This window comes from Bubalus bubalis, chromosome 15 (assembly GCF_019923935.1).
Source record: "Bubalus bubalis isolate 160015118507 breed Murrah chromosome 15, NDDB_SH_1, whole genome shotgun sequence".
Classification (NCBI taxonomy): Eukaryota; Metazoa; Chordata; class Mammalia; order Artiodactyla; family Bovidae; genus Bubalus; species Bubalus bubalis.
Window position 1 is genome coordinate 34,265,093 of NC_059171.1, and position 10,249 is coordinate 34,275,341.

General features: G+C 40.2%; 1 non-coding gene across 1 annotated transcript; it reads left to right on the plus strand.

Annotated features, from left to right (window-relative positions):
* The first annotated feature begins 1,527 nt into the window (after positions 1-1,527).
* LOC112579250 lies at positions 1,528-1,635 on the plus strand. Its single transcript, XR_003103749.1, has one exon. It is a non-coding gene; the product is annotated as a U6 spliceosomal RNA (small nuclear RNA).
* The last annotated feature ends 8,614 nt before the right edge of the window (positions 1,636-10,249 follow it).

A 10,249-nucleotide genomic window follows, 5' to 3' on the forward strand; every position in this document is an offset into this window, starting at 1 on the left:
TGAGTTCTCAATAAACGATGCTCTGTTCTTTTCCCCCCGACTCCACCACCATCACCCTTCACCTGACCTCAGCTGAAGTCAGCTTAGATGTCATCCCTTTTGGGAACTAGTTTCAATCACCCACGGATCTTCATCATCTCTGCCACCCTGAAAAGCCCCAACATAGCCCCTATCTACATTATATTGCCATTTTTTATATTTGCCAGTCTTCTTTCAACCTACTCATTTTTCCCACTAAAGCCACCAGATTGATTTCCAAAAGGGCTAGATCCATGTCATTTGTCTCTGAACTGGCTGTCCTTATTGGTGTCTGATAACCTTAGGAATAGCTTATTGAATGATTGCTGATTAAATGAATGAATGAACTTGCCCCCAATTTCTTTATTCTCATCTTCTTTCCAACTTCCCACTGACCCATGTGGTTCACTGATTCACTCTTTTATTAATTTCTCCCTGCATGTTTCACCACTGCCAAACTTCCTTCCTAGTTCTGAGCCATTTGTCCACTGGTGAAGAGTGGTGGCTGAACTGTTTTCACTCCACAGAACTCAGGAGCAAAGGCAGGCAGCTGTGGCTGGAACTCATCTCTGCCTTTGAAACCTAAATGAAGCCATAATCAGCAAGCTCCAAGATGTGATGAGCCTTGTCCACACTCAGATCAGTTTCCGTCTTCCTTACAGTAGTTGCTTGCCTGTTATATTGATATAATACAAGAGTGACCATGGAACTGCCACGTCCTTTCTGTGCCCTGTGACTGAGGCACTCCAACTTGTTTATCATAATGAAGCTGTATCAGGATCTACTGACTTCACTCTGTGGGAAAGTGATTTCCTTTGGCAAGGTCCCTATCACTCAGAGGATTTTTTAAATGTACTAGTCATGTGTGGGAAAATGTTCAGCCTAAGTATTTTTCTTTATCTAATCAGTTCTCAGAACAAAGTGCAGACTGCAGAGCATCAGTACAGAGAAGGAACTCATCCATAGGAGGAGAAATCCCCCACCTAAGTTGAGGGACCAGAGAAGGGTGGTATAGGGGAGCCAGTCATTTTCACACAATGGACAGACAGTGCCCATCTCTCTACCCGGCTCCACTGCTGCTCTGACCACAGCCCTTACCAGATGACTTTATGTCTGGACAAGGGTTGATCCCAACCAAAGTGAGGATCAGAGGATGGCTTATCCCTCAATCTTACTTTTCAGACCTCACCACAAACCTAAGTTTCTAGAATAGTCCTCAGTGTCCCCCAACCTCACAAATATCAACAAAGTATCCCTGACTGAATAGCCCTTTAACCCTAAAAAAATAGTGATTTATGCCCATGGGGAGAAAAATTTGACTTCAGATTTACCAAAGTACCATGTTGATTACAACATATTCATATTATTTAGCAACCATATTATAAAGAAAACAGAATTAAAATTATCACTTGTCACCAAAGGTAGAATTATGCTCATACCTTTGGTATGATTGATGATCTAATCATGCTTGTTTCATGGGGAAAACTCTGAAATAAAGAAGATACTTTGGTGCTCGCTTCAGCAGCACATATACTAAAAATTGGAAGGATACAGAGAAGATTAGCATGGCCCCTGCGCAAGGATGACACGCAAATTCGTGAAGTATTCCATATTTTTTACATTTGAATCAGTTCTAATGAGGTGGATGAAACTGGAGCCTATTATACAGAGTGAAGTAAGCCAGAAAGAAAAACACCAATACAGTATACTAACACATATATATGGAATTTAGAAAGATGGTAACAATAACCCTGTATATGAGACAGAAAAAGAGACACTGATGTATAGAACAGTCTTTTGGACTCTGTGGGAGAGGGAGAAGGAGAGGGTGGGATGACTTGGGAGAATGGCATTGAAACATGTATAATATCATATATGAAACGAGTTGCCAGTCCAGGTTTGATGCACAATACTGGATGCTTGGGGCTGGTGCACTGGGATGACCCAGAGGGATGGTATGGGGAGGGAGGAGGGAGGAGGGTTCAGGATGGGGAACACATGTATACCTGTGGAGGATTCATTTTGATATATGGCAAAACCAATACAATATTGTAAAGTTAAAAAATAAAATTAAATTTAAAAAAAAGATATTTTGTGGAAAATGGTGGCTGACTTGTGATGACTTTTAAATAAGGTAAGGCAAGAAAGAAAGAGAGAAAAGTTAAATATGAATAAAATTCTTCAAGTTTTTTACTCTTTAAATAGGCACTATTCTGTGGAGATTAGATAAATAATAGCTTCAGTAAAATCAACAAAGAAATGAGCAATATATCAAATGGAAGTTTCTTTACTTTTATAGAGAAATCACAAAACCTGCTCCATCAGATAACTGCCAAATTCCTCTCCAACTTTTCCCAAAGTTAATAAACTATAACCTGCTAGATATTCCAAAACTGTAAACTATGGAACTATAGTGAATTTTCTGTCCTGTACATATTTGTTCCTTGGGCTCTTTCCTCTCTAAAGCATGATTGTTTTGGTCATCTTACACACATGTCAATGTTTTTTAACCCAAAGAGATAACTGGCTGCTTTTGCACAGATTTATTCAAGAATAAACACTAGCTGGCATTGCAATACTGCTTTTATAGTATATTATGCATACTACTACTTGCCAGAATAAAGTTTCAGTTATTACACATACATTTATAGATATACACATATGTGTGTCTATATACAGACAAGTAGAATTTTATATAGAGAGACTCTGTGTATATGAAAATGAGACCTTTATTTGCTTGTGAAATGTGCCAAAATATTAAAATTAGATAATTCAGCCAAGTTCTTCACAGTTTTGCCTGAAAATACCTTTTAAAATTCATGCAAAGTAGATTCACTTTCTTGAGAATCTCAAATGAATCCTGGGCCAATCACTGTTTCACAAATAATCTATTTGGCCCTTAAGAATGCAGTAAGAAGAGGAAGAAGAAGTGGGGCAGGGAGAGGAAGGAGTAAATGAACCCTGGGGTTGGGGGGGGGGGGAACAAGTAGAAACAAATCAGTGCAAATTTACAGTAAAAGGAAATTATGTCTTAACTATCAGAATTCTCCCCCTTGCTCAGAGAATTGGGGACCAGGTCTTTCTTGTTCCCTAAAATTCACCTGATTTTCTAACACAATCCTTATTTGAAGGAACTGATGCCCAGTCATTACTATATCATAAAAATGGGTCCAGCTGGATTAAATTCCCAAAATGTATTCATTCCCCGAGTCACCTAACATTCTCCTTGAGAACTTCCCTTATCCTTGCTACTCATCTTTCCTCTCTAGACTTTCATCACCATCCTTCACCTGGTTTATGATGTATTTCACATCTTCAGTTCAGTCACTCAGTTGTGTCTGACTCTTTGTGAGCCTTACTAGATAAAAATTGTTTGTATATATGTTACTCCAACAGGACTAAGGGAACAAACCTACTTGTAAAATCTGGGTCATTTCAGCCTAAAAAGAAATATAACAGTGTCTGTCTAATTGTAGAGCTAATTAAATGTGTATTGCATTAAGAACTCAGTATTGAAAAAAAAAAACTGGAACTGCAGCTGACATCTATGTCTTCAGGTGGTCTGGTCCACTGATGTCACTCATTGCCATCAGCAACTGTGGTTCTGTGACACTGAAAGTGAGCCAAAGATCGGTCAGGATTCCAGTACAGACTAAAACATTTTAAGTATGGTTAGAACTGCCCTATTCTTTAACCACAACACCCTTCCTCATGTCAGTATCTTCATATATTAGATTTTGCCTGCCCCGAATGAATGACACCAGGAAAGAACACTGTCATCAGATCAGTCGCTAGAATAAAAAACTATCATGCTACAAGAGCTGTAAATAGAGTGCATTCATCTATTTGATCATTCATTGCATTGATTTTCCTTCTGTTTGTTTCTTTGTTTATATTTGGAGTAATCAGGTGCACAGAATTGCATCAACCCTAACCTTCAGTTCATAACCTGCCATCATCCTTGTCACATACAAACCTATTTCATCTACCTTTATTGGTGGTTTTTACTAATGACACCTGAATTTCCTTAACCCCAACATTCAACCACAGAACTAAAAAATTTACAGTAACTCACATCTAAGTATTCCCTCCCCATTTGTCCCTCCTGTCTTCCATGTGAGGAAATCACTATCCAGAATTTCTTATCCCCTTCCTTTCATTTAGTTATATCTCATAGTTATGTATTCTATATAATATCTTCATTTTATCCATTCAGAAAGTATATCATTGTGAATGCTTTCATTCACAAGATAGCAAAGATTTTGGTTTTTTAGAGATGCTTATGAGCTCCAGTTGGTGTACACAGGACACACAGGCAGAGTTCAGCAATCTCCAGCTGGAGGTTTGAGCCTGGGGAAGATGAAACCACTCAGGACTTTGGCTGGTCCCCTTGTCCCTAAGCCACAGCCTCAGCCTTGTACACAGGAGCATGGCAGGAGCCAGCATTCTCTCCCAGAGGGTGCACTTTCCTCTACATCACTGGCTGGCCCTCTCTGGTGGATGGTGAATGAGGGCTAACCAAGCTCATATTTGCCATTCAAATGGCCAGTCTATAGTACTAGTCCCATACTCAGTCAATATAGCTTCCCGCCCATTCCCTTCTTTATATTACCATTCCAAAGATGTCTCCATACGTGCTAGGCATTTACTCTTACAGTGTAAAAAGATAATGGCTCATCACCAACAAAAAACAAAAGTGTTCTGTCAGGGGAGTGTACTATTTCCTCTGTTCTGTCTCATCACAACAAAAATTTGAAGCTACGGACTGGTGTTAAAGCCCTCGGACAGACCATGTCACAGCTCTCAGACAGATCAGTGTTACAGCTCTGTGTTACAGCTCGGTTTTATTTAGAAAATAAAGGAAAATACATCCTCGAGGCATGAGGGCATGATGACCCAAAAGACCCAAAGAGAAGAGAGAGAGAAAGCATGAGAGAGAGAGACCCCTGGCCCTTTGGCTCCTCTTTTTATGTTTTTCTTTTCCTCCGCCTGGGCCTGCCCTCTGTAAACTGGGCTAGCCAGGAGTGCTGTTTGTTCTACCTGAGGTCCTCACGCCAGGCCTCGGACCTTCCTTTGTTCTATTTTAGCGGGCTTTTCCCTTCTTTGTCTTTTAGCCACCGCCATTCTGGACTCCTTTTTCCTATTCTAACTACCAAACAATGATACAAACGAACGCTGGAAAAAGGACGAATCCACCACGGAGCCGTCAGTGATGGCACGCCGCTCTTCAGCCTGTTCCTTCTCTTCTTGGATGCTATCGGCTCAGTACCTTCAAAGCTCAGGTCCCTGTCCTGTCCTTTCCTTCCCCCTGTCAATGGTTCTACTTGGGTAAATGGTCCCTGGGAGTTGTAGGCAGAAGCTAGAGATGATTGGGATCCAAAAGATATTTAAAGAATACTGTTCTCTTCTGTATCTGTATCTCACTTTAGAACGTTTCGGTGTCTTTCATAGACAGTACATTATTGAAATTTCTTTGTGGAATGTGGGTTAGGCATTTTATAGAAGACAAAACTGAAACTCAGAACAATCAAGAAATTGGCCAAGGTCACCTGCTGTTGAGAATAGGCAGGACCTAGACTTTCTGATTCCTATTGAAATGCTTTTCCTTTTACCCTCTTCTGTACCTTCTCCAGGTCCACACCCACAAACAAGTGAGGTCATCAACCTACAGTCTTTTTGTGGGGAATTGAAATCGTGCCTTCCTTATTCAGATATTTTCCTCATAACATTTGCAAGAGAAATGCAATGAGACAGAGCAATCTTGGAAACACTCTCCTGGTGTATTTGTAATTTCAATCCCTTGCTCTACTTTGCATCACATGTTATATAAAGGCATCTTAAAGACAGGCTGCTAAATGTATTTTTAAATGGCTCTGTTATCACTCTCTTTCTATTGTTCTTAATTATGTCTGTCCTCCCATTGTCACCTTTATTGTTTGAAAGCCCTTCCTCAAAGATGCTAACAAACAGTCCTTCAGGACAGCAGTATAAAGCCATCTATTCCTCTAGAACCAAAGGAAATCAAGTTTACTCTGTTCGTCAGGCCCTGTGGGGGTTACTACACGCCCTTCATTCTTCTTATCTCAACGAGGAAGGCTCCCGGTGATTCCCTCATGCGCATAAACAAAACCACTTTCTCAGCTTCACCTCCGCCCTGATCCCTCTCCCCGCCACTGTCATTTTTCGGTTCATAGAGTCTTCCACCAAGAATGGCTCTCCTTAATTATGCTCCATAATTCATAACTAATCACCGGCATTGTACAAAGGAATGAAGTAGATTCATTTGAAAACATGGGGTCTTATGACCCATTATATTTCTGTACCTTGAACACTGTCTGCATCCTGATGGATTTCATTGGGGTTTCCATTTTTAATACTATCACTGCATGTACAGGAATTATAAAAATCTGTTGTGACATGCAGCCTTGCTCGGCAATAGCTAAGGAAAGGTTGCTCACAACCCACTCATGGCTACCTCCATCAAGAGCATCACCTGGGTCCTCTGGCATCCAGCTCCATGTTCTTCTGGCCTCCACAGGTTGTGGAAGCCCCCACAAGGCACCTGAAATCCCCAAGCTTCTATGAAATTGTTTTGGATTCCCCAGAGCTCACCAGGCTCATGTGGGCCTGAGTAAAGGGGGCAGGGGGTATGCCAAACAGCCGGTTTTTATTCTGGCATTTGCCAGAAGGGAAATTGCTAAAATGTTTTAGGGCCCCCTTAGGAGAATAAAAATATCACACTGCCTTTAGCTTTTATCCCTCGTTAAAATCAATGTTTTCTAAAAGAGAGAAGCTTTTAATACTCTTACAAGAGTCTGTCTTCAGATCCAGCATCTACTAATTAAGCACATACTTTTGGCAGAGTTTTAAATAACTCCATTCTCATAACAATCAGCTATTAATCATCTTCACATCGCATTTGTGGAAACTGGGGCTGGGGGACTGATGGTCTATGGAGGTCACACAGCATACCTGGAACTCTGTTCTAAGTCACACCCCGTGTCACTGCCATCCTTCAATCCTGTGTCTGCAGCGGGAGATGAGGATAAAATGAAATACGCCGAGGCTGAGTCCTGTGCGGAGGCATGCACCCCACTAACTCATTCTTTCAACAAATATTTATTGAGACTCTACTATGCACTAGGCACTATTTTAGGTGTCAAAGATATAATGGGGCTCAAAAGAGACAAAACCCCTTGCTCTTAAGGAATTTATGTCCATTTGGTCACTGTCAACAAGCAAGATGCAAAAAAGCAAAATATATAGCATATTAGGGAGCATTAAGTCCTGAGGAGAAAACATAAAATATTAAATACATAGGAGAGATATGAAATGTCATGAGTTGGGAGGAAGGGAAATTTGGGGAAGAATAGACAGGGTAACCACTGAGAAGGTGGCTTCTTCAATATTTTTGGCATTTCACTTGCATCCAAAGCTCTTTAGGGTTGTTTTAGGGAATCCCATCATTTCATTTCTAGGAAACACAGTGTAAGAACTTAATTCCTTGTCTGTAAGGACACATTGTAAGGTAATAAGAATATTATCAACTTGATAATATTAATCAACTATTATTTGCAAGTCGATTTCGCCTTGGCTGGTGACCTGACGATGCATCTACAGGCCAAAAGCTGTGGTTGCGGTTCAGACAGTCCTTGGCTATTGCACAGAAGGTGGAGTGAACAGCAGTGAGGCCATAGGGTCACTCTTTCTACAGTCACATTCTGATGGCCCCCATTAGCAGTTTTGTAACTTTCAACATGTTTCACAACCTTTCTGTGCTTTTGAAAAAGCTGTTAAGATTGAGACGTTATTCATATTCACCACATAGGACGGCTATGAGGATTACATGAGAGTAACCTCTACAAGTCTACACTCAGAAAGGGTCTGGGATGCAATTTATACATGTCATGTACATGTATAAATGTTAATAAGAGATATTGCTCTTGATGAAGTAGTCATTAAAAATAAAGAAGCAAAGATACCTAATCAATCCTATGTCTTTAAAATAACACTGATGCGATCTGGTATGGCGAATATCCAGCATTAAGGAATGTTTTTAATTTAAGGTGTGAATATAAAATAAAAAGGCAGAGTTTCTTAGAAAAGAGTTTTAAAAGCAATTCCATAAGTGTCTTGAGGCATAATTGACCTCAGTTCAGGATTTTGAAGAGTATCACTCATTCAGTTTAGTTCAGTTCAGTTCAGTCGCTCAGTCATGTCCGACTCTTCGCGACCCCATGAATTGCAGCACGCCAGGCCTCCCTGTCCATCACCAACTCCCGGAGTTCACTCAGACTCACGTCCATTGAGTCAGTGATGCCATCCAGCCATCTCATCCTCTGTCGTCCCCTTCTCCTCCTGCCCCCAGTCCCTCCAACCATCAGAGTCTTTTCCAATGAGTCAACTCTTTGCATGAGGTGGCCAAAGTACTGGAGTTTCAGCTTTAGCATCAGTCCTTCCAATGAACACCCAGGACTGATCTCCTTTAGGATGGACTGGTTGGATCTCCTTGCAGTCCAAGGGACTCGCAAGAGTCTTCTTTAGGACACAACGATAATTGTTAAGATGATTATTTTTCACTAAAAAAAAATAATAATAACAAATTCTTCAAGGGTGGGACTGCATATCACCATCACCTGTATAGTCCTGGCCTCCAGGGCAAAGCCCAAGTATGGCATGCCTTACACTAGGTCTGTGGTTTTCAAACTGGTCAACCTGGGGGTTCTACAGAGATGCCTTTGGGGCTAGGCCCTGAGAGCAGGCTTCTAGACTCCTGCCTCTATTTCAATCACCCCTGTAGCTTCACTTTCATTGATTTTTATATACTAGATCCCATATCAGAATTTATTATTTTTGTCATATTGCTTTAAATTTTTTTTGAATTGTTTAAAAATCAATACCCTATAACCAGCACATTATTCTAGTATGAATTCCATACAAGCATGCTTTCAGGATCTAACCCAGTGCTTGCCCCATAATAGCTATTCCATGACTATTTGCTAAGTGATCAGATTATGATGGAAAAGTAGAATAAACACACATAACACAGTTAATGTGGAAATCAAATCCATCCACCTTGAACCAGCACAAGCAACTATGAATTTAAAATAGACAGGATGGCTAAGGGTAAGGATTAGCATCTAGAAGATTTTATTTATTGTTTTCAACCACTGAATCCACTCAGAATATTAAGATGAGAGAGAAGCAATGTAACAGTAGATGAACAAATAATTAGTTAAAAGAGGAGACAGAAGTCCAAACTCTGACGTCAGTCAAATCTGGCCTGAAGTTCTCTATTAGCTATGTAACATTGGCAAGTGACTTAATCTTGCTAAGCCTCAGTCTAGCTGTAAAGTGGGGATAACAACAGAAACTGTTTCATTGGATTTTGTGCAGATTAAATAAAATATTCCACGGAAAGTTCTTTCTGTATCACACAGAAAGCACTAAATGTTAACTGCATATATGGGTCCATACATTTACATTCACATACATACTGTATATATACACACTATACATATACCCACTCTATGTATATACGTACTATATAAACATGCACACACACTAACTGAATGTATATATATACACATATATGTTCATTAGAATTTTAAAACTGAGGAAAATATTAAAAATCATGTAATCCTGTGAATTTAATATGTGTTTATTAGCAGCATGACCCTCCTCTCAAATACATGGAAAAATCTCAATGTATGGGTTCTCTGGATAAATCAAGAAGTTAGAGATGAGACACAGACATAGAGAACAGACTTATGGACACTGTGCGGGGGGAGGAAGGCGAGGGTGGGATGTATGGAGAGAGTCACATGGAAACATACATTACCAAATGTAAAATAGATACCCAATGGGAATTTGCTGTATAACTCAGGGGAACATGAGAGAAGGGCTTCCATATGCTTGAAGGAAAAGAAGGGGATCTGGATCAACATGAGGGCAGGACTTAAGTTGAAATAGGGAATCAGGATGCCAAGCATACAGGTCAGGGGCAACAGAACTGAAGCTTTGGAGCTATATGACCTGGTTTAAATCCAGGCTCTTGAACTTACTAGCTCTAGGACCTGGGCCATTTTATTTAATGAGTGTGCATATGTGTAAAATGGTGATGATGATAACAGCTAGTTCACGAAGCTGTTGAAAAAATTAGAACAATGTAGGTAAACTGCTCAACATGTAGTTAATTCTCAGTAAATAGTAGCTGTCCATTTTGGATATG